The sequence below is a fragment of the Chlorocebus sabaeus genome, chromosome X, assembly GCF_047675955.1.
Source record: "Chlorocebus sabaeus isolate Y175 chromosome X, mChlSab1.0.hap1, whole genome shotgun sequence".
NCBI lineage: Eukaryota > Metazoa > Chordata > Mammalia > Primates > Cercopithecidae > Chlorocebus > Chlorocebus sabaeus.
The window spans coordinates 67,922,671-67,947,421 of record NC_132933.1 but is presented as its reverse complement, the minus strand read 5'-3'; positions in this window follow the sequence as shown (position 1 = coordinate 67,947,421).

Genomic DNA, 24,751 nt, shown 5'->3' with positions numbered 1-24,751 from the left:
GGGACTGAGATGATGGGGTTTTCTAAATATAAGATCATGTCTCTGCAAACAGATAACTTAACTTCCTCTCTTCCTATTGGAATACCCTTTATTTGTTTCTCTTGCCTCACCACCCTGGCTAGAACTTCTAATATTACGTTGAATAGGAGTGATGAGGGATCCTTGTGTTGTACTGGGTTTCAAAGGGAATGCTTCCAGCTTTTGCCCATTCAGTATGATATTGGCTGTGGATTTGTTAAAAATAGCTCTTATTATTTTGAGATACCTTCCATCAATATCTAGTTTATTGAGAGTTTTTAACATGAAGAGATGTTGAATTTTATTGAAGGTCTTTTCTGCATCTATCGAGGTAATCATGTGGTTTTTGTCTTTTTTTCTGTTTATGTGATGGATTACGTTTATTGATTTGCATATGTTGAACCAGCCTTGCATCACAGCGATGAAGCCAACTTGATCATGATGGATAAGTTTTTCATTGTGTTGCTGGATTTGGTTTGCCAGTATTTTATTGAGGATTTTTGCATCAATGTTCATCAGGGATATTGACCTGAAGTTTTCTTTTTCTGTTGTATTTCTGCCAGGTTTTGGTGTCAGGATGATGCTAGCTTCATAAAATGAGTTTGAGAAGAGTCACTCCTTTTCAATTGTTTGGAACAGTTTCAGAAGAAATGGTACCAGCTCTTCTTTATATTTCTGGTAGAATTCGACTGTGAATCTGTCTGTCCTGGACTTTTTTTTTTTTTTTTTTTTTGGCAAGCTATTAACTACTACCTCAATTTCAGGGCTTGTTATTGGTCTATTCAGGAATTCTTCTTCCTGGTATAGTCTTGGTAGGGTGTATGCATCCAGGAATTCATCCACGTCTTCTAGATTTTCTAGCTTATTTGCGTAAAGGTGTTTATAGTATTCTCTGATGGTAGTTTGTATTTCTTTGGGGTCAGTAGTGATATGCCTTTTATCATTTTTTATTACATCTATTTGATTTTTCTCTCTCTTCATTAGTCTAGCTAGCAGTCTATCTATTTTGTCAATTTTTTCAGAAAAACAGCTCTTGGATTTGTTGATTTTTTGAAGGGTTTTTCACGTCTCTATCTCCTTCAATTCTTCTCTGATCTTAGTTATTTCTTTTCCTCTGCTAGTTTTTGAATTAGTTTTCTCTCACCTCTCTAGTTCTTTTAATTGTGATGTTAGGGTGCTAATTTGAGATCATTCTAGCTATCTGATGTGGACATTTAGTGCTATAAATTTCCCTCTTAACACTGCTTTAGCCATGTCCCAGAGATTCTGGTATGTTGTCTCTTTGTTCTCATGGTTTTCAAAGAACTTCTTTTTTTCTGCCTTAATTTCATTATTTACCCATGAATCATTAAGGAGCAGGTTGTTCAATTTCATAAAATTGTGTAGTTTTAAGTTAGCTTTTTAATTCTGAGTTCTAATGTGATTGCACAGTGGTCTGAGAGACTGTTAAGATTCAGTTCTTTCGCATTTGCTGAAGAATGTTTTACTTCCAATTATATGGTCTATTTTCGAATAAGTGCCATATGGCACTGAGAAGAATGTATTTTCTGTTGATATGGGGTAGAGAGGTTTTTTTTTTCTTTTCTTTTTTCTTCTTCTTCTTTTTTTTTTTTTTTTTTTTGAGATGGAGTCTCACTCTGTCACCCAGGCTGGTGGCTTGATATTGGCTCACTGCAAACTCTGCCTCCTGAGTTTAAGTGATTCTCCTGCCTCAGCCTCCAGAGTAGCTGGGATTACAGGCATGCACCAATGTGCCCAACTACTTTTTGTACTTTTAGTAGAGACAGAGTTTCACCGTGTTGGTCAGGCTGGTCTTGAACTCCTGACTTCATGATCCACCTGCCTCAGCCTCCCAAGGAGCTGGGATTACAGGCATGAGCCACTGCACCTGGCTGGTAGAGAGTTCTTTAGATATTTCCTAGGTCATTTGATCCAGAGCTGAGTTCAAGTCCTGAATATCCTTGTTAATTTTCTGTTTGTTGATCTGTCTAATACTGACAGTGGGGTGTTAAAGTCTCCCATTATTACTGTGTGGGAGTCTAAGTGTCTTTGTAGGTCTCTAAGAACTTGTTTTATGAATCTGGGTACTCCTGAATTGGGTTCATATATATTCAGAATAGTTAGCTCTTCTTGTTGAATTGTTTCCTTTATCATTATGTAATGCTCTTCTTCGTCTTTTGTTGGTTTAAACTCTGTTTTATCAGAGACTAGGATTGCAACCCCTGCTTTTTTTCACTTTCCATTTGCTTGGTACATTTTCCTCCATCCCTTTATTTTGAGCCTGTGTGTGTCTTTGCAGGTAAGATGGGTCTCCTGAATACAGCACGCCAATGATTCTTGACTCCTTATCCAATTTTCTCATCTCTGTCTTTTAATTGGGGCATTTAACCCATTTACATTTAATGTTAGTATTGTTATGTGTGAATTTGATCCTGTTATCAAGACACTATTTGGTTATCTTGCACACTAGTTTATGGAGTTTGTTTGCAGTGTCATTGGTCTTTATATTTTGGTGTCTTTTTGCAGTGGCTGGTACCAGTTTTTCCTTTCCATATTTAGTGCTTCTTTCAGGATCTCTCACAGGGTAGGCCTGCTGGTAATGAAATCCCTTAGCATTTGCTTGTCTGGAAAGGATTTTATTTCTCCTTCACGTATGAAACTTAGTTTGGATGGATATGAAATTCTGGATTGAAAATTCTTTTCTTTAAGAATATTGAATATTTGCCTCCAATCTCTTCTGGCTTGTAGAGTTTCTGCTGAGAGGTCTGCTGTCAGTGTGATGTGCTTCCCTTTGTAAGTTACCTGGCTTTTCTCTCTGGCTGCCCTTAAGAGTTTTTCCTTCATTTCAACCTTGGAGAATCTGAGGATTATGTGTCTTGGGGTTGATCTTCTTGTGGAATACCTTAATTGTGTTCTCTGTATTTCCTGAATTTGTATGTTGCCCTGTCTTGCTAGGTTGGGGAAGTTCTCCTGAATAATATCCTGAAGTGTGTTTTCCAGCTTGTTTACATTCTCCCCATCTTTTTCTGGTACTTCAATCAATCATAGGTTCAGTCTTTTTATGAAATCCCATATTTCTAGGAGGCTTCGTTCATTCTTTTTAATTATTTTTTCTCTATTCTTGTCTGCATGTCTTATTTCAGTAACGTGGTCTTCAAACTCTGATATCCTTTCTTCTGCTTGGTCAATTCAGCTGTGGAACTTCACGAAGTTCTTGTTCTGTGTTTTTCAGCTCCATCAGGTTGTTTATGTTCCTTTCTAAACTGGTTATTCTAGTTAGCAATTCCTCTAACATTTCATCAAGGTTCTTAGCTTCTTTGCATTAGGTTACAAAATGCTCCTTTAGCTCATCGTAGTTTTTTATTACCCATCTTCTGAAGTCTACTTCTGTCAATTCGTCCATCTGATCCTCTGTCCAGTTCTGCACCCTTGATGGAGAGATGTTGTGATCATTTGGAGGACAAGAGGCACTCTGGCCTTTTGGGTTTTCATCATTTTTTCACTGATTCTTTCTCATCTTTGTGAGTTTGTTTAATTTCAGTCTTTGAGGATGCTGACCCTTGGATGGGGTTTTTGTGGGGGCATTTTTCGTTGTTGTTGTTGATGCTGTTGCTGTTGCTTTCCCCTTGTTTGTTTTTCTTTCAATAATCTGGTCCCTGTTCTGTAAGGTTGCTGCGGTTTGCTGGGGGTTCACTTCAGGCCCTATTCATCTGATTTGCTCCTGTGCCTGGAGATGTTATTCAAGGAGGCTGGAGAGCAGCAAAACTGGGTGCCTGCTCCTTTTTCTGGGACCTCTGACCTCAAGGGGCACCAACCCATTGCTAGCAGTATTGCTTCTTTATAGGGTGTCTGACAACCCCTCTCAGAGGGTCTCACCCAGTTGGGTGGCGTAGGGAGCAGGACCCATCTAATGAAGCACTTTGTCCCTTGGTGGAGAGGGTGTGTTTCATGGTGGGGGGGGGGGAAACCCACTGGTCTAGGCTGCCCAGATTCCTCAGAACTACCAGGAGGAGAGGTTAACTCTGCTAGTCTGCAGAGACTATGGCCACCCTTCCCCATAGGGGCTCAGGCCCAGGGAGATCTGAATTCTGTCCCTGAGCCTCTGGCTGGAGTTATTGGAGATCCTGCAGGGAAGCCCTGCCCACTGAGGAAGGATGGGTTGGGGTTAGGTCTGAAGGGGCACTCTGGCTGCAGACTGCCACAACTGGTGTGTTGGGCTGGGGGGACAAGTCTTGGGACAAAGCCGTCCAGCCTCCTTGGCTCCAGAAGGGCAAAAGCACAGCTTAGAGCTATAGAAATTGGTGCCACCCTTCCCCTGCCCAGGTAGCTTAGCATGTTAGGTAATTGAGAGTCCCAGTGCTGGCTGTTGACCCTCCCCAAAGGAGCTCAAATGGCTTAGACAGCAGGCTGCCACAGCGGGTGCTGGTCATCCCTCCCACCAGGAATTTGGTAGGCTTAAGCAGATTCCTGCTGGGAGGCTGTAAGCATCTGTGTGTTCTGGGGTTGGGACACTAGGCCCTGGTGATGTGGGTTGATGAATGGGATCTTCCGATCCATGGGTTGCACAGTTCTGTAGAAAAAGTACAGTTTCCCTGGCTGGGTAGTGCACTCACCACCTCCCTTGGCTGGGAAGTGGGGGTTCCCCTTCCCCATGTGGCTCTCAGGTGGGCCCCGCACCACACTGCTCTTCCTTCTCCCTGTGGGTCATACCAGTCTTGTAGTCAATATTGATAAGAGAATCTGGATACCTTGGTTGCTGGTGAAGGATTCACATGCTTATTATGTTTTTTTTTTGGTGGGAGCCTTGAAACACAGCTGCTTCTAGTTGGCCATCTTTGCCCCCTTCCATCAGGAAATAATTTTCATGGATCCTTACTGTGCTATTTTTGCTGGTGTCCTTGGGCTTCTTTTTGGGGTGATTTTCTGGAGTTAGATGGTAGTGATGGTTGTCAAACTCTGTAAATATGCTTAAAAATACTGAAGTACACATTTTAAAAGGATGACTATGGTATGTGAATGTTTTAATATGTTTTATTATTTATATTTGCTATTTACATATTATCATATATGTTAAGGCTAACAGACCAGGAGATGACTGTTATTGAGAAAAGTTTGTTATACTCACAGATCCAAATAGAAATGGGCATGCCATGTTACTGGAGGATAGAGTGTGGTACATGGAAAGCACTGAGGCAGGGCAAACAAGTTTTGGATTGGTTAGTCAGAATAATTTCAATGGGCTCTAGGGTTTAGGGGCTGTACCTAGTTGTCTGGTACCTGGTCCTGTGGTGATTAGGGCAGGCAGACAGTGGTCTGAAGTGTCAGAGCCAAATAAAGGAAGTAGTTTGGGTATTGGCTCTGGATTGGTTGATTTGCATTTGGAAGATAAACTCACAAGCAAGTTGTTTGCTATCTCAAGGAACTGTTTAACCCTAGGAGGGGTAGTGCCTCAAAGATTAGCAAGGTCCCAGATGTCAAAATATTAGAATACAGAAAATAAAAGACATGGTTAATATATTTAATTATATAGTTAATAATATAGTTAATTATACATCAATAAAAAAGACTTCTCAGAGCCTTTAATAGTATCCCATACTATGAAGCTCTAAGTAATAATTATATATCATTTTCTAAATTATTGGCCATGGAATCGTGTGTGAGGTGGGAGTGGAACCTTTCATGAGACTAAGATTCTAGGAAATACACTTTGAGAAACACTAGACTAGGTTAATTTGCCCCTTGAAGAAAGAAAGCAATTCTTTTGGGGATTCTTTACATTTATCAATGATTTGGAGGAATCTGAATATGTCTATAGTGTCTATTTTAGTGCTATCCTAGACCTACAGATCTAAGATAGAGTGTGTCAAACACAAGGCAAGGGAATTAAATGCGTTGATGTAATGTGATGAACAGTATCTTTGAACTTAAATTTTCTTTCAGATTGTTTCTGTAACTCCAAAGTTTCAATACAAATGTGCTCAAGATGTTTCTGAGGATTTCACCTATTTTTGTCCTATCAATGTGGAAGTTTGGGATAAGTCCAGAGGACAAAAACAACAGAAACCAAGTATAGCCCCCTGACAACACACTTGAAAATGTATCCATTAGAGGGCCGTGGGGATTATCAGTCCAGTGATGATGGTTACCATCTCCCCATTAACTAAGGAGTTAGAAGGAATAGTCCTTATAAAACCAAAAACATTTTAGGGTTTCTTCACCTAGAGAAAATGACACTTAAATCTCCAAGGATCCCAGAATCTCAACACATAGATGTTACAGAAATTGACAGTCCAGAGCAAAGGGGAAAAGATGCCACAATATTGTTGCTGTTGTACCTGGAAAGGAGGAGCTAGATAACACAGAAATTCCAACTTTGAAATTGACTGGGCTTATATACCTGGAGGCTTTAACAAATAATTGTTCAGCATCCTCTGAATACAATCACCCACAAACTCCAAAAAATCTGGAATCTCCAGAAAATGCAGAGTCCCCAGGAAGTGATGAACTGGAAGTACCAAGAAGCATGTATTCCCTTTTTTTTTTTCTTTGTTTTAAGACAGAGTCTCACTCTGTCACCCAGGCTGGAGTGCAGTGGTACAATCTCAGCTCACTGCAAGCTCCACCTCCCAGGTTCATGCCATTGTCCTGCCTCAGCCTCCCAAGTAGCTGGGACTACAGGCACCCACCACCACACCCAACCATTTTTTTTTTTTTTTTTTTGTATATTTAGTAGAGACGGGTTTCACCATGTTAGTCAGAATGGTCTCGGTCTCCTGACCTCGTGATCCCACTGACTCAGCCTCCCAAAGTGATGGGATTACAGGCATGAGCCACCACACCCAGTGGAAGCATGTATTCTATTAGAGAAAGACCATCTTTTGGCATTCCTGGGCAGAGCTCCTGGAAGCACCACTGATTGGTGAAGGGATCCACGTTCTCCAAACTATTCTGACAGAAGAGGAGAGAGAGATTGACTACCTCCAGCTACTACCAGAAGAGGAGAATCAAGCAACTACCATACTCAAGGGTGACCATCTCCATGCTTTGGAAGGCCCTTTTGATTGCTGCCCCCAGCATCCTTTTTTTTTTTTTTTTTTTAAATTATACTTTAAATTCTAGGGTACATGTGCACAACATGCAGGTTTGTTACATATGCATACATGTGCCATGTTGGTGTGCTGCACCCATTAATTCATCATTTCCATTAGGTATATCTCCTAATGCTATCCCTCCCCCCTCCCTCCAACCTATGACAGGCCCTGGTGTGTGATGTTCCCCTTCCTATGTCCAAGTGTTCTCATTGTTCAATTCCCACCTATGAGTGAGAACATGAGGTGTTCGGTTTTTCGTCCTTGCAATAGTTTGCTGAGAATGATGGTTTCCAGCTTCATCCATGTCCCTGCAAAGGACATGAACTCATCCTTTCTTATGGCTGCATAGTATTCCATGGTGTATATGTGCCACATTTTCTTAATCCAGTCTATTGTTGATGGACATTTGGGTTGGTTCCAAGTCTTTGCTATTGTGAATAGTGCCACAATAAGCATACATGTGCATGTGTCTTTATAGCAGCATGATTTATAATCCTTTGGGTATATACCCAGTTACGGGATGGCTGGGTCAAACGGTATTTCTAGTTCTAGATCCTTGAGGAATTGCCTCACTGTCTTCCACAATGGTTGAACTAGTTTCCAGTCCCACCACTGGGTACCCCTCTGAGACAAAGCTTCCAGAGGAACAACCAGGCAGCAACATTTGCTGTTCAGCAATATTCGCTTTATAGACAAGCAAATGCTGAGAGATTTTGTCACCACTAGGCCTGCCTTACAAGAGCTCCTGAAGGAAGCACTAAACATGGAAAGGATCAACCGGTACCAGTCACTGCAAAATCATGCCAAATTGTAATGCACTCAGCATCTTAAGTTCCATTGGTGGCACAGTCACAGACTGCCAGGATACAGTGATATCAGGAGCCGAAAACTAAATGCACCAAAGTTAACATCCAGAAAATAAATGCTGCTTCTTCTCAAATGATTATAATTTGTTCACAGAAGGTAAGATTTTCAAACTTGCTTCAACTACTTTTGTAAATTATGTATAATTTTCCAGACAAGCAGACTTTCATCAGTGAATTTATTTTCAAACTCACCACCTGGAAATGTTTCTTTATACCCCATAAGCTATCAGCTTTTTCTAAGAGAGTTGGTGAGTTCCCTACAATTGTAAGTCTTATATTTGGTGATTAGAGTATGACTTTAAGTTGGATACATTCAATCAGACCCCAGTTAATAATTATGAGAAAATAAAATATACAAACTAATTATGACTTTGGAGATTTGGAATAAATTTTCTGTTTTAAAAATAACTTTCAGTTAAGTGGGTAATCTTGAGAAAAAGACTAGTCCTCATTCTATCACAGATTTTAACTGATGTAATGGCAACATTTACCCCCAACACACCCATCCACCCAGTAACAACCCCATTGGTTAAAACACAAACACTCCACTCCATTTCCTCCTGTATGTGAGCACCATAGTGGCTAAAAAGTATTAATTGACAAATAAATGATTAATATTATAGCCTATACCTGAAGTAATATTAACAGAAGTACCATGATGTATTTATAATGTACATTAAAATCCTAGACTGAAATCTGCATTTAACTATAAAGTAACATTTTTGTTTTTATCATTAGAGCTATTTAAACATATATAAAAATAATACTATGAATACCAAATAGTATTAGGAATTTTTAATTTTAACTCATGTTAGAAACCGACCCCCATAACTTCATGAAAATTGTGTCATCAACTAGAAATCTTTCTTAGAAATAGCCCCACCAAACCACAGAGCTAGTTCCAGAGAAGAATCTGGAATCTAACACAAATTTTGTACGTAAACCATAATTTGGCCATTCTGTAATTTGTTTCTTTATCTACACACATTCAAGACTGATATATATCAGACACTGAAATGTAAGTATTCAAAATCAGTTTAGATCATTTCATCATTTGAAATATTTATAAAATTGGCTCAACCCCAAAATCACATCCAATACCCTCCTCAATATTTCTGCAAATTCCTAGAGGCTTCCATTTTCATGGTTATCCTTCTCTCTGATTTCATATTTCCACTGAACTCTTCATCTCATCCTCCATTTCTCACACCTCTGCAGCTCCTCTCTCACCACAATATTGTTCTTTCTCTCTCTGTTGTTCCTCCATTTTTCTAGTTTCCACTGTCCACAAATTCCTGGTCATTGTGTGAAATCATTTAGCCACAACTTTGGATTTTTTTCTGTTCACCTTTTATACCCAAAACAGATACTAAGATATTTTGCTAAACAGAAGGTTACATACCTTGATGATAGGTCCCATGTGATTTTGAATTGTTAGATGATTGGATTGGTATCACATTTGGATATACTTATCCGTCATTCTTACTCACAGTTTCTTCTCAAAACAGAAAATGCAAATGAAAGAGACAGCATTAAAGAAGCTTGGCAAAAGGCCATTTTGTCAGATTCTGCAGATTATTTTCCTATCAATTCAAGCTTTTAGAATTCTTCTGAAATTTGGGGTAAAATTAGAATTCCTGAAGATAGTACTGAACTTCCCAGGAACAATGTTAGAATTCCCAGAAATAATGTCAGTATCCCTATGGTTAATGTTGGAAATCCCGTGGATAATCCTGAAGTTCACGGAGGCAATGCTGGAGTTCCTCCCAAGTTTAATGTTAAGGATCCCATGAATAATGCTGGGGTTCCCAGAGGCAATGATGGAGTGCTCATGTGTAATCTTGAAGTTCCTAGAGGCAATGGTAGTGTTCCCAAGGGCAGTGGTGTTGGGGTTCCCATGGGTAATGTTGAAACTCTCAGGCATAATGTTGGAACTTCCAGACATACTGTATCGTCTCCACCTCCTGAGCTACCAAAGATAGGTGATCACCAATTATAAAAACTGACATTTTACAAAGTAGTCCTAATAGTTGAATAAACACATCACAACACTTAACATCTAAACCGAGATGTACCAAGTCTTACAACCCAAAATAGTAAATGTAATATTTAAATTCAAAATGAATAAATAAATATATAAATACACTGATTATGATTGTCTTTTTTGGCGTTAGGTTGGGTTTACTTGCTAGTTTATTCTGAATGGGAACCATCAATTATCTACGAGATAATTTGGTAAAGGTTGAGTTGTGAAGGAGTAAGATGGCTACCTCCTAAAGCCTAGATTTCTAGTTGCTAAAGAGATACAGTGTCTATATCACTAAACAAAATAGCAACTAACCTTCAAATAATATTGTATATCTCATATTCCCAAAAATGACAGGTCTTCTTGGATATTTTGATGGGCAAATGAAAGCAATCTCATAGTTATTAACAGTTATCTATATGAGTCTAGCTTAATACCCAAGAAATTTATTGACTGAAAGCTAAGGAAACATGAAATTTGGCAAAAGATGATTGAATACAGTGCTTCTCTGAAATGTCCAGATAGAACCTCTGAAAAAAGCTCATTAACAAGAGTATTTAAAACATGTATTTATTTTTGTGAAACATACCTGACAAAAGTATAAACATTTACTGGAATTCTTTCTCTCTTTTTTAATTTTTTTTGTGACGGAGTCTCGCTCTGTCACCCAGGCTGGAGTGCAATGGTGAGAACTTGGCTCACTGCAACCTCCGCCTCCTGGATTCAAGCGATTCTCCTGCCTCAGCCTCCTGAGTAGCTGGGATTACAGGCACCTGCCACCATGCCCGGCTAATTTTTGTATTTTTAGTAGAGACGGGATTTCACCATGTTGGTCAGGCTGGTCTCGAACTCCTGACTTCGTGATCTGTCCGTGCTTCGGCCTCCCAAAGTGCTGGGAGTCCAGGCATGAGCCACCGCGCTCAGCCCATTTACTGGAATTCTTAAAAATATTGGGAGAAAAACAACCCTAGAACTGTAAATATTATATGTAGTGTTAATGTAAATAATAAAAATAAGACAACACTAATGACACCACAGGATGCCTAAAATATTGCATGTCAAAACATTATTTTTGTTTTAAAAATTAATTTAGTTTATTCCTCTCAACTACTAAATTAATTTGGCATAAAAAGACACAGGGCATAAGGGGGAAATTATTGAAATATTTTACTAAATTACTGAGTAGAATGCCCGCTCAGAGAGAAGAGGACCACTGTTTAATGGCCAGATGATCAGCATGGTATTCAAATTACACAACCATAGTTACCTATAAAATTTGGTTTTAAAAAACATTTATTTCGGCCAGGCGTGGTGGCTTACACCTGTAATCCCAGCACTTTGGGAGGCCGAGGCAGGTGGACCACCTGAGGTTGGGAGTTCTATACCAGCCTGACCAACATGGAGAAACCCTGTCTCTAATAAAAATACAAAAAATTAGCCGGTCGTCGTGGCGCATACCTGCAAACCCAGCTACTCGGGAGGTTGAGGCAGGAGAATCGCTTGAACCCGGGAGGCAGAGGTTGCGGTGAGCCGAGATCGTGCCATTGTGCTCCAGCCTGGGCAAAAAGAGCGAAACTCCATCTCAAAACCAAAACAAAACAAAACAAAAAAGCAAAAAAAAAAAAAAAAAAAAAAAAAAAAAAAATTTCACAAAAACCTTTAAGATAGGTGAGATATGACTGGAAGGTAATGAGACTAGCTCATAAACTACAGGTGGAAAATAATCTCCTTATATTCATGCATAATATATTTTCTTCCAAAGTTTTGGGGCATATGGGCCATTATTCAAATTGTACATTTAAATTTTCAACTATCCTGAATAATGGTAACTGTTGTTTTTACAAAACCAAGGGCAATTTAATTTCTAGGTTACCACCTAACTCTTAATTATGTGTCTTACCACATGGTGCAAGGGGTGGTGATCTGTAGTCTAATGGCAAACTCCTGCCCACTCACAGGATCCATTTGGTCTTTGAGGAAGAAGGTCAAGAGGATAGCCCTCTCTTCACTACCCCCTGGTTCAGTATGTGCTTACTGAACCATGGCTTTGGCATCAGAAGAAAAGGACAAGTAGAGAGATTTCTTCCCCCTATTTCTTACCAGCCCAGAAGATAGGATACCATTTCAGACTTGAGCAACCTGAATTTTGTATATGGTGGCAAAACCACATAAGTAATGCAAGGATACAGGCTGCCTTACTTCAGTTACTGCCAATGTGTGACTCAGAAAAAAACAAACTGACAATTCACCCTGTTTAAAAGAGAGTCTATATATACACGATCTTGTCACATTGACTTTGTGAAACAGAACTATTACATTTCTAACCTTCAAAGGGAACCACCTTGTGGGTGCAAAAACAGTAAAATAAGATGGAAACTGAGAAATTGGTTACTAAGAACTAACATTTAGTACAAAGCAAGTAAAAAAAAAAGACAATCAAACAAAATTGTTCTCAACTATATATAATACTGACATATAATTGAAAAAGGTCACTAAAACACCACCATCATCAACAACAGCAGCAAAACCCTGCTATGTCAGTGTTATTTGTCATCCTTTATGATCAATATATTTTGAGAGTACTGTATTTAGTGACTTTAAATGTAGAAAAAAAAAATGTAAAGTGGCCAGGTGTTTCTTTGCAAAATTTTAGGAAATTGAATGAAACTAAGGTAAAGAATCAAATGTGAAGATGTTCTAAGAAGATAATTCTCAATCTTGTAAAGAAAATTACTTCCAAATATTGTTAGTTCAGACCTGAGCAATGCAAAAGTTTCAATGACACATCATTATATATCTTCCAAGATTGTCCCATGTCTTCTTAGGGCTCTCTATGTCAAGTAAATTATCTAAAGTCATCCAATAATCATCATAATTCTAGAGGAAAGAGAGAGTAAAGAACATGGAATATACTGAATAAGAAATTTTCATCACAAATTTCACATAAATTGAACCTGAGGCCTTCATGGAAAAAAATGTTAAAATTGAAAATCTAAAGGCATAGGATTGAAGAAAGAAAATCATGAGCCATTTCTAATTCTCTTGCTTTTTCCAAATAAATGACAGATTAAAATTACCTACATGTAATATATTTACATTTTAATATGTTCCTATAAAATAAGAAGAAAATTAGTTGCTAAAATTGATGATAGCATAGGATGGGAGAAAGAACTCTGAATGTTTCCTGCATATTTTACTATGCAAGAAGGAATATTTAATCAGAAAACAGCAATAAATAGTTATTGGTTAACCACCATAATTAGCCACATTGTTTCCTTCTAAGGCTCTAGAAAAATGTAAAGTGTGCACTGCTCAGTGTGAGTAAGAGATACATTCTTCTAATTTTACAGACGTTTTACATACATTCCCCTAATTATACTAAAATAATTTTAATTTGTAAATTAAATTGTATAATGTGCATTCAGACAAGTTGAAAGAATTTTTAATTCACAAGTTACTTAGCAGAAGAATGAAAGAGTTTTCTTTACTAAATAATATTTCTTTTTTGTCTGTTTAAGTCTTCAAAAATTAAGCAAATGAAAGAATATTTTCCTCAAAGGTTAATATGATGGAACTAAGGGGAAAAAATATTTGATACAAAAACACTTATCTAAGAACCAACAAAATGTAGTATTCAAATATCATAACTGCTACTTTCATTTCAATAAACACAGTGTTAGAAAAATATTTCTCAAAGCATTTAATTCAATTCAAAATATTTTCGAAGCATTCTGAATAGGGAAATCATTCATACATAACCACGACCTGTACATTAGAACAAAGGGACTTCAACTGTTTGTGACATTAAAAAATATATATTTCAAATGGTCTGTTTGTCTATAATTAGAAGGTAAAATGAAGAATTGAGGCTTTACACATGTAGTGAAATCTTAATTTATTTCAGAAAACCACAATATCAAGAATCATTATAAAATTACAACACACAACTATAGAAGAAATTTTATCCAAAAAATCAAGCAAGGGCATTAATTTTGAACATTAATCTCATGGTAACTGAATGTACAACAGTACTTCTTTTTAATAATGAGACAGTATAGACAGTGTGCATAATTTATATTAAAATCCATTAACTAGCAAGAAAGCTTCATTTATTGCATGTGGCATTTCCATCTAATGATTAAACTTTAAGTATGTTTTAGAAGTGGAAACTCAAAATATAGCAAATTGCTTTTAGTAGATCATAGGGTATAAAGTACATATGCCTGTTCAGCAAATCTTTTAAGAGCAAAGAGCCTCATTGATGTGTGATAATCTTGTAGAAAGTGAGGGGATAAAAGAGCAAAACAGAAATTAGAATAAAACTATAGCAAACCACCATGGCACACGTTTACCTATGTAACAAACCTACACATCCTGAATATGTACCCCTGAACTTAAAAGTTGAAAATCAAAAAAGAAACTTAGAAATTAATGATAAAATATTGTGAGCTGTCCCAGATCATATTTTAGCATTCTTTTCCCAAGTGAATGGAATGATTATGAAACAAATATCTCATTTGCCATTAGAAAAAGAATTCGTTGCATAATAATAGACTTGATTATACTGTTTGTCTCACTGTCTTCCCACTTTTCATTTGGGCAACATCTCATTTTTTTTTTTTTAATCCTTTGCTGGTATGCAAAATAGATCGATACATTAGTTTTAAAAAAGGAAAAAAATAAAATGATATATTTTGAAGGCTTTTAAAAATTTTTTTGCAGGTTTGAACTTGTCATTTTACTTTTTATTAATATGAACAAATAAGCCTTAAAATAATTAAACTTTAGCACTAACATCCCTAAAGTTTATGCTAACCCTGGCTGGGTGCAGTGGCTCATGCCTGTAATTCCAGCACTTTGGGAGGCTGAGATGGCTGGATCACGAGGTCAGGAGATGGAGATCATCCTGGCCAACATGGTGAAACCCTGTCTCTACTAAAAATACAAAAATTAGCCAGGTGTGGTGGTGTGCATCTGTAGTCCCAGCTACTCAGGAGGCTGAGGCAGGAGAATCGCTTGAATCTGGGAGGCGGAGGTTGCAGTGAGAGGAGATCACGCCACTGTACTCCGGCTTGGGTGACAGAGCGAGACTCCATCTCAAAAAAAAAAAAAAAAAAAAAAAAAAAAAAGTTTATGCTATCCCCGATTTCCTAATTCTTATGATGTACATCATCAATTTATGAATTTGCCTAGAGTATATTTTTACTATTGAAAAGTAATATTTAAGAGTTTATTTTAAAGCTGACTTACCTCCAGTAGATGTGATTATCTTATGCAACTAGTATTTATCTACAAACTAAGTTCTCTATTCTTACACATATACTAGAATAAAATAAGAGATCATCTTCAAAATAAAACTTCAGAAACGCAGTGACATTCAAAATTATAGCTAACACAGTATTAAATCGTGTTAGAATTATTATCAATTAATAATGCTGATTTTCCCCAAAGCCCAATACTGAAGATCATCATGAAAATACTAATTTTCATAATTCCTCCATAAGTGTATTGAGTCATTCAAAAACAAATACACATACATTTCAGAATTTTAAAGTAGCAGAATAATAATGGACAAAGTTCATTCCTGAAACTTAACATTTCATTACTATGTAATAAGTGCTAATGGCGACACGTGTGCAGTACTCAGACGGATTCAAAAGTCTGTGAAGAAGAAAAGATCACAAAGACGTAGTATTGACTTGGAAATACCCATTATTGTCAATATTCGGTAATAACACCTCTACACATTACACCTTCTTAAACCTTTAAGCCTGTCAAGTTCTCAAACCAAGTGTTTCAGTTTGTTGTATCTGTGTGCAGTATGTTTCACGTGACTCTATATTTCTCTTTTTCTACATTTATCACCAATGACTAGAGAACAAATCTGCCTTAACTTAAAAAAAAAAAAATACTCCTTTCTTGATTCAAGAAAATCAGCAAGAGCTGATGCAGTGCTTAAAATTTTCTATTCGTTATGAATTTAAACTTTTTACTTTTCAGAAATGAAAGACACAACTCGAATTTATTTTCAAAGAAAAAGACAGTGAGTAAAGTACACTGGTATTATGAAAAACCTTCCATTTTTACACTGATTCTGCATTCAATTTTTTAAAATGTGTATTGCCATTAACTGCTGGCCATTGTTTTCTTCTGTCTTATTTATGAAGTGTCTACTTGGATAGGTTTAAACAGTGTACCATTCAAGGTGATATTTTAATATATAGGTGGCATGTATACCTTGGCCTCTATTGTATCTTTAAATAAAATGTGGTATAGATTGATGTGACAGGTTTTTTTTTTTTTTTTTTTTTTTTTTTTTTTTTTTTTTTTTAAATTCTGGGGTTGAATTATCACAACACTAGGATATTAAACTGTTGGTGCTCAATCTGTACAATTATCCTAATCTTGCAAAGTTCACAACAGGTATTTTAATATCTTACTAAGTTAAAATTCCAATAAAGAAAATTGCAGAGGGGTTATAACCTTTTAAATGCAAAATTTTTACAAGATTAATCTTATTTCCGCAGCAAAATTTACCAATAATTTATTAGGACTGTTTGCAAAAATAAACAAAATTAGGCCGGGTGAGGTGGCTCACATCTGTAATCCCAGCACTTTGGGAGGCCGAGGTGGGAGGATTGCTTGAAGCCCAGGAGTTCAAGACCACCCTAGGAAACAAAGTGAGACCAGCCCACCCCCCGCCGTCTCTACAAAAAATAAAAAAATTAGCTGGGCACGCTTGCAGTCCCTGCTACAGGGAAGCTGAGACAGGAGAATCACTTGAGTCCAGGAGTTCGAGGTTACAGTAAGCCATGATCATGCTACTGCACACCAGCCAGGATGACAGAGTGAGACTCTATCTCAAAAAATAATAATAAAATCAAAATCACTTCTACACCTACTGATGCAGCTGTTACCATGGTCTTTTGTCCAAGTGTCATGCTATGATGTAGGCACTATAATTTTTGGATCCTTGTGAGTATGTATGTGCATGAATGCACATATATGTGAAACACAGAGAAAGGAGACTTGGAAATAAATATATACACCATCATTCGCACTTATGTTTAATCATTGACAGTTTTAACACAGTTACTTTCTTAAGCACCTTAAGATTATTTTATATTTTACTGTAGAAAGATTCCAGTATCATTTCATTTGTATTGGTAATATAAACCTGTGGTTCTTATGCTTTGCCTTGCTAAGCTGGCAAGCAGAGAAATAGATATTTTAAATGTTACCTTTGTGTCCTAAATTAGTAATTAAATATATAAAAGTAGAAAAAATGTTACGATTAATTCTATGTAATAGAAAGAAGAGCTAACCTACAAACTTATACACTGAAAATCTTGGCTTGTTCTGTTTCACATGTTTCATTTATATACAAAATCTAATTAAAAATTCAGTTTTTCTTTATTCAGAAAGTGAACTATTTTGTGAAATGCAAACTTGATTAAGAAACATGAAGTAAAAATGTTTGATGCTACAGAAATTAAAATTAACTCACTTCCATCTTATATCTTAAAACTAAATTTCAACTTGTGGATAATGTTGTTTCTCCTAAATATTTAAAATTTTATATTTGTAACATGTTGAGACTTGTACTCTAAGTTATGTAACCTATAATATTAGTTGTTTCTTTTCCTTCTTCTCATCAAGTAAATTATGAAACTTATTGTAATTGGTGCCATTTTGCTATCAGATTTCTGCCAGATACCTTGTTGATATTTAATGTCTGGTAAAATTTGTTGATGGTGAATGTTACTGTGCAGTCCTCATTAGGCATATATTTTCCAATACATTACAATGATATGCAAGGTCCACTGCAAACATGTTTTAGAATGGTCTTTTATCTTATATATTGACCTGCTGCAAATAATATACATTTGGCACAATAGTGAAGGGAACATGTTTCTTCCTAAATTCAATTTATTCCCACTTTTATTTTTTATTTATTTTTTATTTTTTATTTAAGTTTTGGGATACACGTGCTGAACGTGCAGGTTTGTTACATAGGTATACATGTGCCATGGTGGTTTGCTACACCTATCAACCTGTCATCTAGGTTTTAAGCCCCACATGCATTAGGTATTTGTCCTAATGCTCTCCCTTTCCTTTCCCCGATCCCCCGACAGTCCCCAGTGTGTGATGTTCCCCTCCTTGTGTCCACGTGTTCTCATTATTCAACTCCAGCTTATGAGTGAGAATATGCAGTGCTTGATTTTCTGTTCCTGTGTTAGTTTGCTGAGGACGATGGTTTCCAGTTTCATCTATGTCCCTGCAAAGGACATGATCTTATTCCTTTTTATCTTTGAATAGTATTCCATGGTGTATATGTACCACATTTTATTTATCCAGTCTATCATTGATGGGCATTTGGGTTGGTTCCAAGTCTTTGCTTTTGTAAACAGTGCTGCAAAAAACATATGTGTGCATGTGTCTTTATAGTAGAATGATTTATAATCCTTTGGTTATATACCCAGTAATGGGATTGCTAGGTCAAATGGTATTTCTGATTCTAGATCCTTGAGTAATTGCCACTCCACAATGGTTGAACTAATTTACACTCCCACCAACAGTGCGAAAGCGTTTCTATTTCTCCACAGCCTTGCCAGCATCTGTTGTTTCCAGACTTTTTAATGATTGCTATTCTAACTGATGTGAGATGGTATCTCATTGAGGTTTTGATTTGCATTTCTCTAATGACCAGTGATGATGAGCATTTTTTAAGAAAAAAAAAAAAAATCCCGTCGAAAAGTGGGTGAAGGATATGAACAGACACTTCTCAAAAGAAGACATTTCTGCGCCCTAAATTCAAATTTATCTTTAGCTTAAAAGCTTCATTTAAAAATTTAGATTTCAATAAATGGTGTCACCTGCTCTCAAGTATTGTATTTTCTCTTTTTATTTCTTTCAGATACAGTTTGCTTAGTGTTACAGTCATCCCTTGGTATTTGTGCAGGCTTGGTTCCAGGACCCCTTCAGATAACAAAATCCACAGATACTGAAGATTTTTATACAAAATGGTGTAGTATTTGTATATAACCTACACACATCCTCTCATATACTTTAAATCATCTCAAGATTACTTATAATACCTAATACAATGTAAATGCTATGTAGATAGTTGTTATACTGTATTGTTTAGGGAATAATGACAAAAAATCTGTGCATGTTTAGTGCAGACGCAATCACCCATTTTTTTCCCAAATATTTTTGATCCACAGGTAATTGAATCCATGGATGTGGAATCTGTGGATATGGAGGGCCAACTGTACAAACATCCCTAAGTCAGATATGTTGAATCTCAATCAAATAATAATAGAGCTAATTATTTGAATGCTTGAAACCTCAAGCCATATCCTATAAAATAGTCCAGTAATTTAAAAAGCATTTGATGGTGCTACTTTAAATCTTGAGTGACTTATAGTTGAACCCAGTTGTGTGTAAACAAAACCTATTAAGCAACATTAGAATTTGTGAGAAACACAAGCTTCCATCACATCCCAGGATTCTGACACGCATGGGTCTCCAGCTAGAACTTTGCTAAAGGCTTCTCTTCCCAATTCACCAATCTCTCAATAACGTTACTGATGTGCCTCAGGTGTAGATGGGGTGACTTTCCATTTTGGGGAACTTCAAGCATTTCAGAGGTCCGAACATGCTGAACATAGCTTCAGAAGAGCACTATTTACTCCTTTCCATTAGATAGATGTTGAGAAAATATTGATATGTTTAATGAGTATGTATATTCATTTATATATGTATATGCTAATATATATTGCACATATTAGAGTTTATTCTAACTACATTACATCGATGAGACAAAGATAATGAATAAGGCCAAACCAAATCAGCTATTTTTCTTTATTACCTGGTCTCAATTTTAATTTCTGGCTATTTTTATAACTTAAAAAGCTGGGGCCAGGCACAGTGGCTCACGCCTGTAATCCCAGCACTTTGGAAGGCTGAGGCGAGTGGATCATCTGAGGCCGGGAGTTTGAGACCAGCCTGGCCAATATGGCGAAACCCTGTCTCTGCTAAAATTACAAAAATCAGCTGGGCATTGTGGAGGGTGCCTGTAATCCCAGTTACTCAGGAGGCTGAGGCAGGAGAATCACTTGAATCTGTGAGGCGGAGGTTGCAGTGAGCTGAGATCATGCCACTGCGCTCCAGCCTGGGTGACAGAGCGAGACTCTATCTGAAAAAAAAAAAAAACAAAAAAAACTGAACATTTTATGTGGGATAAAATATTCTAACCAATGAATGAATGAACATCAGTATGCTAATAACAGTGTTTCATTGAAAAGCGAATTACTGCAGAAAACTTGAAAAGAGAGAGCTATGGCATCCATTACTTTTATTCAACATGCAGTTGAGCACCAACCTCTAACCTGTACTGAGCTAGGCACTAGGGAATATAATGGTGGAAAAAACAACCTCATTCATACATACACTCTGGAAACATACAAGCTCATTGGGGATACAGAGTAAATAGAGTGGTCATAAAAGGCCACTTTGGCAACAACTGGTAATTACTTTCACTTCATTTTTATAGGAAATAACTCTTAAAACCAGCTACAAATAAAGTATTCACACAGACAAAAAGGTCTGCTTCAGTCCTTACCACGTTTTTATAACATAAAATAGCCTTAGACAAATATTGAGTGGTATCCTATAAGAATTCCAGAAGAGTATTCTCTTTCTAAAAATCAGCAGTCTTAGGCATGAAATCCTATAATAACTCAACACAACAAGAGCAAAGAAATCAACTCACAATTATTGCTCCTGTTTATGTTGTTGATAAGTTTTCTCCAATGCAATGACTCAGATTTGATGTGCATCGAAATGTCTTGGAGAAGTAGTTATAAAGACAAATTTTGAAGACAGACTTTAATACTAAACAAGAATCTTTGAAGATAGGACATAGGAACCTACATTTTAATTTTTATTTTGAAACAATTGCATACTTGGAATAAAAGTATAAGTGCAGTAGAAAACATTTTTATTTCCGGACCATTTCAGACTAAGTTGCTCACCTGATGCACCTTCACCTTCAAATAATTTAGCATGTATTTCCTACAAGCAAGGACACCACTTATGTAACCACAATACAATCATCAAAACAAGACAATTAACAGACCCTATTGGAATTTTACCAAGAGTCTCAATAATGCACATTATGGCAAAAGAATCCAGTTCCGTATCACATGTTGTATTTAGATGCATGATTCTTTAGTCTTCTTCAACCTGGAGCAGTCCCTCAGTCTCTCCTTGAGTTTCATGACCTGGACTTTTTTTGAGGATTACAAGCTAGTAAGTTTTTGTGTGTTTATTTGTTTGTTTAGAATGTTTATGGATTGGGTTTGTCTCATGTTTCGTCATCACTAGATTCGGGTTATGTATCTTCAGCAGGAATATGACAGGATGTTGTGATCTTATTGTGTCCTATTAGATGGCACACAATTTCAATTTGTCTTATTTAGCTATTCTGATCTCCATCAAACTTTTAATTTGTCATTCATTTATTTATGTCTGCAAGGACACACTAGTTTCTGATTTATTCAATGATTTATAATCTACTATTAATATTATTTTTATGCCCCAAATATCCTCCACTTAGTCAATAGGATCTCCTTAAGACCTGACTTCTTATCCTTTCAACATGTCACCATTGTTCTTTTGTACTTCCTGGCTCTATGGCACAAGATGTCCCAGGTTCATCTAGTATTTTTCCTGTACCAGCCCAGGAATCACCATTTCTCCAAAGAACCATCATTCCTTTTAGTGGAGATTGGTATTTAGAGGCCTAAATCTAGGTATTAAGTGTTCAATACTATAGGAGTGTGGTGGCTTTTAGGGTTCATGGTTAAACAAAAACCACAGGGTGATTCTCATTTTCTCCTTTTCCAAATTTGTAATGTCCTTCTCTGGCAGTGAGAAATCTGGCTTTAATTATACTTAATATACTTACTTCTTTGATTAAGAAACCAATCTCCCATTTATGCATCCACAACCCTCCCCCTTACAGATACTGTCTTATCTCTGTTACCACTCTGAGTTCCCATTCTGAGCCAAACATATCCTTCAGCCCACATGAATGCCCTCCTCATGCTGCTTAAGCTATGACTTCCTGAGCCAGGCCACCCCTCTGTAGATATGCCATCCCTACCTTGCTAAGGCTTGGACTCAATATCTTTAGAACTGAATGGTTCAGGAATAGAATAAAAGAGAAGAGAGAGAAAAGGAAGGGAAGAGAAGGGGAAGGGGAAGAGGAAGGGGAAAGGGTGTTAGTCTGGAACCTCTGAGGAGTAAATCCTAAGATGCAGTTAAATGTACAAGATTTTTATTAGGGGAAACACCAGTGATGGAAAATGGGAAGGGAGCTGGGAAAGACTGGAAAAGTCATCAGACCTAAAGTGAAAGAGTGAGGGAAAGAAAGTTGGGTAGAAGTGTTCTAGACTACCTTGTGATTTCAGGAAGGTTTGTCAAGACTGTGGTGGAGTGCTCAAATCCATGACATTTGTCCAGAGGAGTTCTATGTCTCTTAGGAATGTGCCTGCTTTAATTTGCCTGCCATGCTCAATCATATGGCAGGAACAGTCCATGGGAGGCATGATTTTAGTCCAAATACAACAGTGAATTTTGGAGTACTGTACTTGAGGCCCTTGGTGAATTACACTTATTGTAGTTGGAGGCCTATAAGGAACTTTCTCAACGTGTCCACCTGAGAGAGAAAGGACGGGATTACAAAGGTAGAGAAATGTACCCAATAAAGCGTCTAGAAGTCATTGTGCTGTTTGTTGACTATTATAAAAAAAAGTATTTATGCGAGGAAAAGGACTTCCTGGAGGTGGAGCAAGATGGCAGAATAGAAGGCTTAACCGATCATCCACCCCAAAAAAGGACACCAATTTAACAACTATCTACATGAAATAAACAAACAAACAAACAAACAAAAACCTTCATAAGAACCAAAAATCAGGTGAGCCCTCATTGTACCCGGTTTTAACTCTGTATCATTGAAAGAGGCATTGAAGAGATAGAAAAATCATGCCCTTGGAAATATCAAAATAGTGTGTAGAGATTTACATTGTGAACTTCTATCCAAGAAGGAACATGGGAGCTCAGGATAAAAGCAAAAGAAACTTTGGATCCTCTGAAAAATATGACAGATGGCAGACTGCATGATGGGGGCAGCAGAAGACTGTGAGTAAAGTCTTAGTTCATGAGAGAGGTAGAGAAGGCTTGATTCCCACTGGGGAGTCAAGCAATCAAGACTACCTGGGGGTTCCCTGACCCCACCAAACACCGGATCTGATGTGGGGAGCAGTGGGGAGACCCTGGGAAAAAGTGTCAGCAGGAATTGCCCCATGCATGCTCCCGGTCCCTGGCAACAACAGAGGAAGCAGCAGTCACTGTTTTAAAGAGTGACTGCTGTCCATGATGTCACCAGAGTGGCCAGAAACACAGTTTCCTGACTGTGGTTGGCAATCTACTCTCAAGTGGAGTGGTGAGTGTGGCATGGGTTCCAGCCACCGGCCTGGGAGTTGGAAACCCCCTCACTTTGCAAGACCAGATTGGGAGAGGTATGGCCTGGGAGCCATGGTTTTTCACCTAGGCATGGAGTTCCTTAACTTGGGGTAGGTTTGCAATCTGAGGACAGACTGCCTGTGATGTGGCTGGCTGTTTTGGCTTGCTGTGGCCAGCTGTGGGCCACAGAAGGGAGTCCCAGTGGGCCAAGATCATAGGAGTGAGGTGGGTCCCACTGCAGCCTGCTAGTCTGTGGAGCCTTAGCCACCCCTCTTTCCTCATGCTGGCTCTTTGGTGTGGCAGTGGTTGCTCCAATCTTCCCTGGAGCATTGCCCTAGTTACCTGAGAACTGTCTTCTGACTCCCATCAGGGTAAGCCCTTGTGTTAGCTCTCAGGGATCCCAAACATGGGCTTTCCTGACTCAGCCCTGCTTGGCTTGCCCCCTACACCTGCCTCAGAAGCAGAGCATGGGACAAGGACCTCTGGGAGTTCCACAGTCAAATTCATTGCCTAAGACATCTGACATCTCCTGATTAAAAAAGTTGAAGCATACATGGAATACTATGCAGCCATAAAAAAGGATGAGTTCATATCCTTTGTAGGGACATGGATGAAGCTGGAATCCATCAACCTCAGCAAACTATCGCAAGGACAGAAAACCAAACACCACATGTTCTCACTCACAGGTGGGAATTGAACAATGATAACACTTGGACACAGGGTGGGGAACATCACACACCAGGGTCTGTCATGGGGTGGGGGCGAGGGTGGAGGGATAGCATTTGGAGATATACCTAATGTAAATGATGAGTTAACAGGTGCAGCACACCACCATGGCACATGTATACATATGTAACAAACCTTCGTGTTGTGCACATGTACCATATAACTTAAAGTACAATAATAATAAAAATGTTGAAGCATAAACTCTACTGTCACCACTGTGGCTGGCACTCACATGAAAGTACCACCTACTGGCTGGGCGGTCAACCTGCACAGACCATTACAACATCTGCTGATACAATTGCACAGTGCTCAGGAAGGAGACAAATTTGTGTAACTGCTGCTACCACCATTGTGCACACCACCCTAGCTACTCAGAAGGCCCTGAGTCCATTCACTTGCCCAATGCATTACTACTACAGCTGGCATTTGAGAAAGCCACCACATTTAGGCTATTTATGACCCAGGAAATCATACAGAGACTATGCTACTGA